This window comes from Talpa europaea (genome assembly GCF_964194135.1).
Source record: "Talpa europaea genome assembly, chromosome: 8".
Taxonomy (NCBI): domain Eukaryota; kingdom Metazoa; phylum Chordata; class Mammalia; order Eulipotyphla; family Talpidae; genus Talpa; species Talpa europaea.
The window spans coordinates 7,079,119-7,089,581 of record NC_140075.1 but is presented as its reverse complement, the minus strand read 5'-3'; positions in this window follow the sequence as shown (position 1 = coordinate 7,089,581).

Here is a 10,463-nt window from a genome sequence, read left to right as displayed (position 1 = left end):
ATTGTTGAAGGCTTGAAGATTTCCACTGACCCAACAGAACTTTAAGAATTGCAATCTCAAACCTCTCAACAAACCTGACTGACTGTCCCTCCCCACTGCCCCAGGCCCACGGCTCCCCCTTCCCCCAGGCCCCAGTGTCTCCGCCCAGCACACCTCCCAGAGGTTGTCCAGGGCACAGCCCCAGAGGACACATGACCATGCCCAGCCCCTTCCCACCCTGGAGAGCCTGTTCTGCTCCTCCAGCACAGCCCTGGTCTGGGCAGGTCCCAAGGGGATGGTGTGTGTGGGTCCCTCTTTTCCTGCTATCCAGGACCCGACACTGTCCTGGAATTGAATGATCTGTGCTTCGTGTCCCCATGTGGTGTGTCCTCACACCTCTTCTCTCAGATTCCTGCCCCAGTGGCCTCACTGCTGCCTCCTGGTCAGTCCCCTCGTCTCCTCATCTCCCTGCCCCTCACTCCCCACATCTGAGGACACAGAGACCACGTTTCCTGCAGAGTCTCCTCTTGGGTCACACCCACACATCCCTCCTGCAGGAAGGGTTTGTCCACCCCGGCCTGTCCCGGCCCCTCTGTCCCCCTCAGACTCATGCACATCTATGCAGGGAGGAGGCCGCTCTGGGGCTGAGCCGAATGGTCTGTGCGTGTGGCTGTCCCTGCCGGTCCCAGGGCCCCGGGTCCCCCAGGTGCGGGTTTGTTCCTCCCCCAGGCCCATGGGTGACTGGGGACGTCTGGACACGGGGCAACCCTGCCCACTCTCCTCCTCCCCAATTTCCCCCTCTCCCCCCTCTGTGGGTTAGAGAGGGGCAGGCCCTGGTGAGGGAAATACAGTGGTGGACAGAAATAAAAAAAAAATTCAATAGAAACTAGAAGACAAATGGAAATACCAGGTGGTCATAAGTGGAGACATCTCTTGAGTGGTTTAGAATAATATTTGTAATGATGAAATCATTTTTTCCAGTTAAAGTAGGATTTTTAGGAGAATGTGGTGATGTGAATGTATTGTAAGGGATTAGAGAAGCAATTCCAGCTATTTTAATGAAAACAAGAAAAAAATAACTTTTGAACCTGTTGTATCCTATTAAAAACTTATTCAGTGATTTATAATACATTTTTATATTTATTTTGTATAAAATTAGATTTTCTATTTTTCTGTTGCTGTGCAGTTAAAATAAAAACAATATCACATCCATAATAGACCTATTTCCAGGTGTTCTATCATTATATTGTGAAGGAAATAGAAGATCAACATAGATCCCGGGAAAAGGTCATGAATTTCTGTCTGACTCACCTACTTTTCATAATAGTTTAGGGATGAACGTGTGTAGCTTTCCCTTTTTAAATAATTAGTATTATTTAAATTTCCTCTGGAGTCTCTACTACTTAAATAATTCCATTAAATGTGATTTAAAAAAATCAATTCATTTTTGCTTACAAGAGCTGGGGTGCAGGCCAGAGGTGTGGGGTGGTGGGAGGACTCACCAGAGACAGAGAGGGGAGCAGAGCAGGCAGAGTGACTGAAACCCACTGCTGAGGGGAGCAGCAGGGAGACAGGAGAGGTCTGCTGCGCCCTGTGGGTAGCTCCCTGGCCAGGCATCGAACTCTTGCTGCAGAGGCTGTGGATAGTTTCACAGAGCTGAGACTTAACCCCTTGCATCACCAGGGAGTCCCCCATCAAATGTGATTTTATCAAACACTAAACACTTTCAACTCAGAGTTCTAAATGCTGAAATATCATAGCTTTATACAACAATTCTCAAGTACAGCACCTGAAAAAAAATGTATTTTCTCTCTTAGAAACTCTCCCAGAACGATATGGCACTCTGGAACGGAACTATTTGTACACCTTAGAATTTATTAATTGTAATTTATAACATGAATATTTCAACTGCTGTTATTCTGAAATACAGAATGCATTGGGAAGTGACACCGGGTTGTAAAACATGTTACCTCAAAAGAGAACAATTAAAATTCCCTCTGGTAGGACAAGAATAAGGTCCGCTGTTCCCAGGGAAAGGCTGACTCTGTGAGACGCAGCTCAGGGGGACAGACACTGCCACTCAGCAGAGAACATGGATCACCAGGGAGCGCCCCCGCCTGACCCGACCTGCGCATCCAGGCTGGCGGCGCCCATGACCCAGCAGCAGTGCCCACAAAGCTCGCCCTCCGGAGCCTGGAGGAGACGCGAACCCTGGACGGCCGGTCCCGCTGCCCCCGCGGCGCTGCCTCCGCTGTCTGGTCCTGCCTCGGCTCCCGATCCGCGGCGGGCAGGGCGCTCCGTGTCCGCGGCCGGGCCCTGACATATCTGCGCCCTCCGTGGGGCCTCACCGGGGCCCCGGTGTCCTGTCCCCGATGACTTCTCAGCGGCGCCAGGTAATGAGCCTCCCGGGTCAGCAGCGCCATTAGGGGTCCTTGGGGACCCCGCGAGCAGGTCCTGGTCCACCCTCAGCCCCATCAGTGACCCGGAACCACCACGGGGCCGGGTGTGGCCCCCCCAGAGCCACAAAGGAGCCCTGTCCACAGGGGCTGGAAAGTCACCGCCACCCCAGTGCATCCGCCTGGGGTCCTGGGGCAGGAGGAGGGAACAGACAGGAGGAGGGAGCGCGGGAGGAGCGGGTAGAGACAGGTGGGCAGCAGCACCGGAGGGCAGCGGGACGGAGCAGGCGCCTACCGGGGATGTTCCTGTCCCTGCAGACCTGGGTCCCCCGCGGAGCCGAGCTGTGCCGGGGTGTGTCTCCCCTTGGCCAACGCGGCCTGCGAGCACCCACCAGGTGGCTGCGGCGGGGCTGTTTCTGGGCTGGTGGCGAGTCGGGGCCGCAGGTATCTGGACGGGGCTTCTTTGTGGCCCCGCGGGGGGCGCGCCCAGGAGCTGTCCGGACTCTAGTGACACTTGCGGGCCGGGTGGGGACAGGCCCCGGGTGGGGTCGTGGCCGTCAGCACTGCGTCCTGCGTGGTAGTCGAGGGACAGCTGACGTAAGAGAGGAACTTGTCGGGGTGGCTCCTGAATCCCAGTGAGCCCTGAGCCGCAGTGACCCCTGCAGCCCCAACCTCTGAACCCCAGTGACCCCTGCACTCCAATGACCCCTGGATTCTGGTGACCCGTGGACCCCAGTGGCCCCAGACAGTCCAATCAGGCCCTCCTCTCCCCTTCCTCCATCCCCCCTCCTACAGGCTCCTCACCAAGGTCCTCTTGCCAGGGTGAGGCGACAGGACCAAGGCGGGTCAACAGCAGAACTGGACCCAGTGCTCTGAGCACAGAACCTGCACCCCAGCCCTGCCCCATCACCCCCTTCTCCGGACTTGTCCTCCGGGATGCCCCTGGGGGGCGCCGCGGTGACAAAGTTGAGGGTGGCCCCACCACCAGCAAACTGGTGGGAGTATTTTCTCCACATCCTTGCCAACATTTATTGTTGCTAGTTTTTTTAATATGTTCCATTTTCACTGGTGTGAGATCGTAACTCATGGTAGTTTTGATTTGCATTTCCCTGATTACAAGGGATGTTGAACATTTTTTCATATGCCTGTTGGCCATTTGCATTTCCTCTTTGGAGAAGTTTCTTTTTAGCTCTTCTGCCCAATTTTGACTGGACCATTTACTTTGTTTGTGTTGAGTCTCTTCACCTCTTTGTAGATTTTTGCGATCAGTCCTTTATCATTAGTGTTGTGTGCAAAAATGTTCTCCAAGTTGGTGGGGTTTCTCTTTGTTTTGGTTATTGTCTCTTTTGCTGTGCAGAAGCTCTTTAATTTGATGTAGTCCCAGCTGTTGATCTTTGCCTTCACTATCACTGCTTTGGATGACGAGTCCTTAAAGATGTTGCTGAGGTGCATGTCATGTCGTGTTTTGCCTATATTTCCTTCTATGTATTTTATGGTTTCAGGTCTTATGTCAAGTTCTTTAATCAATTTTGAGTTGGTTTTTGTGTATGCTGTGAGGTAGTGGTCAAGCTTCATTATTTTGCATGTAGCGATCCAGTTTTCCCAGGATCATTTATTGAACAAACTTTCTTTGCTCCAGTGCATATTCTTTGCTCCTTTGTCAAAGATTAGTTGACCATAGATCTGGGTTTTCTATTTGGTTCCATTGGTCCGTGTGTCTGTTCTGGTTCCAATACCATGCAATTTTGTTTATTATGGCTTTATAGTACAGTTTGAAATCTGGGAGAGTGATGCCTCCATTCCCTTCTTTATCTTATTTTATAAGAAGATATTTTTTTCTTTTTTTTTTTCAGGAGAGCTTTGGCTATTCAGGGTTTTTGGTGGTGCCATATGAATTTCATCAGTATTTGTTCTATTTCTTTGAAGAATGACATTGAAATTTTTATTGGAATAGCACTGAATCTGTAAATTGCTTTTGGGAGGATGGATATTTTGATAATGGTAATTCTTCCAATCCATGAGCAGGGGGTGTCTTTCCATTTATTTGTGTCTTCTTCTATTTCTTCTTCTTCTATTTTCTTTGTATAGGTCCTTTACCTCTTTTGTTAGGTTTATTCCCAGGTATTTGATTTTTTTTGTTTGTTTCAATTATAAAAGCGATGGTTTTCTTGATTTCTTCTTCAGATTTAATGTGTGTGTATAGGAAGGCTACTGATTTTTGCGTGTTGATTTTGTATTCTGCTACTTTACTAAACTGATTGATTAGTTTAATTAGTTTTTCTGTGGAGTTTTTGGGGTTCTCTATGTATAGTATCATATCGTCTACAAATAGTGATAGTTTGACTTCTTCTTTTCCTATTTGGATTCCTTGTATGTCTTTCTCCTATCCTATTGCTCTGGCTAGGACTTTCAGTATTTTATTGAAAAGCAGTGGTGAGAGTGGACATCCTTGTCTTGTTCCAGTTCTTAATGGAATTGCTTTCAGCTTTTCACCATTGAGAATGACACTGGCCATGGGCTTGTCATATATGGCCTTTATGATGGTGAGGTATGTTCCTTGCATCCCGAGAATTTCAAGGGCCTTTATCATAAATGGGTGTTGTACTTTATCAGAAGCTTTCTCAGCATCTTTTGATATTATCATATGGTTTTTATGTTTCTTTTTGTTGATGTGTTGGATAACATTGATTGATTTTCAGATGTTGAACCATCCTTGTGTCCCCAGAATAAATGCTACTTGGTTGTTGTGAATTATCTTATGGATGCACTGTTGGATTCTGATAGCTAAGATTTTATTAAGGATTTTTGCATCAGTGTTCATTACACATATTGGTCTGTAGTTTTCTTTTTTTGTGTTGTCCTTGTTTGGTTTTGGTATTAGTGTAATGTTAGCTTCATAGAACATGTTTGGTATTATCCCTACCTTCTCATTTTTTTTTTTTTGGCACAAAACATCAGAAATTTATTGTCTCATACTTCTGGAGGCCAGAAGTCCAAAATTAAGGTAATAGCATGCTCTCTGTCGTGCTCTGGGAAAGGAACTGCTTCTTGCCTTTATCAGCTTATGGTAGCCTCAGGCTTGTAGGTATATCTCTCTAGTCACATGGCTGCCTTCTCCCTGTGTTTTCACATCATTGTCCCTCTATGTGCATTTGTCTCTGTGTTCAGATTTTTTTTTTTAATAAAGACATCTGGGGCCTCCCTGGTGGTGCAGCAGTTGAGCGCTGGGGTGCGAAGCTGCTGGCAGCCTCTATGGTGCCGTTTCGATCCCTGGCTGCTTCCTGGGCACCAGAGGAGGGTCCCACATGGTGCGCAGACCTCTCCTGCCGCCCGCTGCTCCCCTCAGCAGTGTACTTTGGTCCTTCTGCCTGCTCTGCTCCCCGCTCTGGCTCTGGTGAATCCTCTCACCCTCCCACGCTTCTGACTGTACCCAGTGCTTGTATAAACAAACAAAAAAATAAATAAATAAATGCAAATACATGCCTTTAAAAAATAAATAAAGGCATCTGGATTAAGTCCACCTAATACCTTATTTTAGCTTGAGAATCTCTACAAAGATCATATTTCCCAATAAGTTCATATTCTAAGGTACTGGGGATTAGGACTCCAACATATCTTTTTTTTTCACATTTGATATGCATTTTATTTTAATTTTAATTTTTTAACTTTATTTTTATATTCCCCATACAATCGCAACCCCCTTATTTTGACCCCAATCCCTCCTTTTCCTGCCCCCCAACCCTCACAGAGTGTCTCTGGTTTATAGTTGTTTGTTGATTTTGATTTTTACTTGACCTACTAAACATAGAACTTCCATATGATCCAACAATTCCACTCCTAGGCATTTACCCAAAGGACACAGAAACATCAATTCCAAAGAGCACCTGCACCCCTATGTTTATAGTAGCACTGTTTACAGTAGCTAAGCTATGAAAACAACCCAGATGCCCAAAAATAGATGACTGGATCAAGACAATGTGGTACACATACACAATGGAATATTACTCAGTATTCAAAAAAGATAAACACATGCAATTTGCAGCAACATGGATGGCACTGTAAGGGATCATGCTCAGCGAAATAAGCCAGAAAGAAAAATAAAAATACCGATGGTCTCACTCTTAGCAGGAATCTAGAAAACTTAAATAAGAGACCAGGAAAAAGAATAACTATAAGAAAGTAAATTCCATCTCAATTTTTTTTGAAATAATTAAGAAGTATAGGCACTGATTTGTTATGAATGTTTGGTAGAATTCATTTGTAAATCCATCTGCTCCTGAGCTTTAGTTTTTGGGGAGGGTTTTAATTAGCATTTCAATTTCACTGCTTGAAATCAGACTATTTAGGTGTTCTATTTCTTCTTTAGCTAGCTTTGGGTGACTGCAGAATTGTAGGAATAATATCCATCTCTTCTAGATTGTTGAGATTTTTTGCATATAACTGTTCATATTAGTTTCTGATTATTCTTTTGATTTCTGCTGTGTCTGTTGGGATTTCTCCTTTTGCATTTGTGATCCTCTTTATTTGTGTTTCTTACATTTTTTTTTTTCCTTTGTGAGCCTGGCTAGGGGTTTGTCTATTTTATTTATTTATTTTTTTAAGAACCAACTTTTAGTTTCATTGATCTTTTGTTTTTTTTTTTTTTTTCATTTCTATTTCATTTATTTCCGCTTTGATTTTTAGTATTTCCTTTCTTCTACTTGTTTTGGGGTTTTTTGTTGTTCTTTTTCTAGTTCTTTGAGTTGTGTGATTAGGTTGTTTCTTTGAGTTATTACTTGTTTGTTTATGTGAGCCTGTATTGCTATGCATTTTCCTCTTATTACTGTTTTTGCTGTATCCCACACATATAGGAAATTGGTATCCTACTTGTCATTCAACTCAATGTATTTTTTTTAATTTCTTCTTTGATCTCCTCATTAATCCAGTGGTCTTACAGTAGTATGGGTTTCAGTCCATGAAGTAGAAGGGTTCCTTGCCTTCTTTTTATGGTTTATTTCTAGTTTGATTCCTCATGGTCAGAGAAGATGGTTGGTATGATTTCAACCTTGGCGTATCTGTTGATGTTTGTCTTGTGTCCCAGTATGAGTTGGATCCTGGACCATCATCTGTGTGCACCTGAGAAAAATGTGTACTCAGATTTTTTTGGGTTTAGTGTTCTATAGGTGTCTGTTAAGCACATGAACTCTAGATCCTTACTTAGAGCTTTAGTGTCCTTAATTATTTTGTGTCTCGTTGATCTATCCATTGTTGATAATGGTGTGTTGAAGTCTCCTACTACATACATGTTTTCTCTGATGTTGGTTTTCATAGATGATAATAGTTGTCTGATATATTTTGGTGCCCCTTCATTTGGTGAGTAAATGTTAATGAGTGTTATTTCTTCTTGAAGTGTAGTGACTGTCTGGGTCTTTTTTTTTACCTTTTTCAGTTTGAAATCTATTTTATCTTATATAAGTATAGCTGTTCTTACCTTCTTTTTGGGTCCATTTGCTTGTAATATTGTTTTCCATCCTTTTACTTTCAGTCTATTTTTATCTTTTGTAGTTAAATGTGTTTCCTGGAGACAGCAAAGGGTTGAGTCTTATTTCTTAATCCAGCCTGTGACTCTGTGTCTTTTTATTGAAGTGTTTAGTCCATTTACATTTAGAGTTAATATTGATGTGTTAGTGTCTGCATTTCCATTTTGTTTGTCTTTTCTCTGGTTTTATTTATTTTTTAATTAGTTTTTTTTTGGTCTTATTTCATTCTTATTCATCCCTCTAAGCTTCTGGCTTTAGGACTCCTTGTAGTAATTTTTGGAGTGGGGGTTTAGTCATAATGAAGTTCCAGAGTTTCGGTTTGTCTGAGAAGGTCTTTATTCTTTCTTCATAAAGGAAGGAAAGCTTTGCAGGGTAGAGTACTCTTGGTTGGCATTTGTTGTCTTGGAGCCTGTTGACTTTGTCCCTCCACTCTCTTCTTGCCCATGGTGTTTCTTCAGAGAAGTCTGATGTCAGCCTGATTGGTTTTCCTTTGTAAGTTATCTGTTTCTTCCCTCTTGTCAGCATCATTATTTTTTCCTTGTCTCAGATTCTTGGGAGCTTTACTATTATGTCTTGCTGAATTTTTCCTTTCATCGTGGAAGTTTGGTGTTATTTTTGCTTTTTCTACATATATTTCAGCTCCTTCTTCACGTTTGGGAATTTCTCTTCAATTATTACCTTGAATATTTTTTCTGTTCCTACATCTCTCTCCTCTCCTTCTGGGATTCCTGTTACTTATATTTCCTTTCCTCATGGAGTCAGATAGTTCACAATATCTTTAGTCTTTTTCCTTCGTACTTCTCTTTCCTTTTCTGTTTTGAATCTTTTTATTTCTGGGTCTTTGAGAGAGCTTATTCATTCTTCCATTTCATCTATTCTGCTCTCACTGCTTTTCTCAGAGTTCTTTAGCTCCTCCATTAATCCTTTGATCTCCTGCATTTCTTTCACTTCCCTCTTTAGGGACTCAATTTCATTCTTCTGATCATTGATTATTTTTCCCTTATCATTGTTTTATGACTTCTTTCAGTTTTTTAATCATGGCAATTTTAAAATCTGTATCTGGAAGGCTCAGAAGTTCCCCCAAGTCACTGTTGTTGCAATCTGGTGGGTGATTTTCTTTATTTGGTGTATCTTTTCCCTGAGGACTTGCTTGGTTGCTTGTAGTTTTTCTTCTTCCTGCTGCTTGTTTTCTAATTTTTCCTATGTGTTGGGACACTGTATCACTGGTACTGGCCGGCATTTCTGGTGTGCTCTTTCTGGGATGTCGAAAACTGGTGGTCCAGTCAAGTCAAAAACTGTTATACCAGCAGTCCAGTAGGACAGTTTTACTATGAATATGTTAGTGGTTGCTGTCACAGAAAATCTCCTCCTTCAGTATTTAATTCCAGAAGTGGGTCTTGCAGTCCCACAGACTGCCCTGGCCATGGCTGGATTGCCCAATTGGCTCCAAATCACTGGATCCCCCACCTGGGCTCCGACTGTCTGTCAGACAGAGGCCTGGCCTGTGGGGCTTTTTGGCTCACTTCTGGCTGTGGGGGCAGCACTTTCCCAGTTCCATACAGTCTAGGTGGATTCCGGACGCAAAGATACCTGGTCTAAAATGGCGAGTCAAGAGGGCATTCCCCTGCGCCCATGGTCTAGAAATTAACAGTTTTAATTCATACAACCTTGAGACATTTCATATTTTATTAAGGTAAATATTGTAATTATGTTGTACAAAGATGGCAAAAATGTTGGCAATGAATAGTCTCAGAGTATATTTATAATGGTCTGATTTAGCTTCTTAATTCAATTCATATATTACATTCTTATTATATCCCATAACTTTCATTGATGGGTAAATTATAACAGTATCACAATTAATGTTAACAAAGTTATTTATCAGCAGAAAACATAAAAGTGCCAATCATTTGAACACTTTATAGTAAAGCAAGTTATCAGCCCAGAATTTCAAAGATCAATTTTCTGCCACCTCTTCTACTGTCCCTGGCTGGTCTCCAGATTTCCCTTGTGCCACATGGGACTCTCCTGGGCTGGAGGCAAGGTCAGCCTGACTCACTCCTCACAGGGCAAACTGTTTGTGAGTGACTGAATGTTGGTATCCAATTGGAACTACATTTTATCATGAAATATTTGGTGTGTACTTTTCAAAGATCAAGCATCGCAGACAGGAATGCAAAGGTTGATGCAGGCAGCAGAGAGGAGCAAAGGCCAGAGAGCAGCCACACCCTCAGGGCATTTCACTTCCCCAAATTATATCTTCTTCAAATCCTTTGCATCTTTATGTCTACACTAAATAATGGTATTATTTTATTGTACACTAATCTGTTGAGCTTTCTCATTTGAATATGTCCATAGAAATGCAGACACTCTGGGTAAGAAACCCATGAGGTGCCCACAGGACTTGTCTCCAAATTCCCAGGCACCCAGGTAACTAAACAGATGGGGACAAACTTGTTTAAGTGTGGAGTGATGCTGTGGTGCCATTCCTCAGTGAATTCTGGAAATATTAGAATTGATGTAGGTTACTCTTTTAACTTTGCTTTTATAAATATAACTTGTTAATATC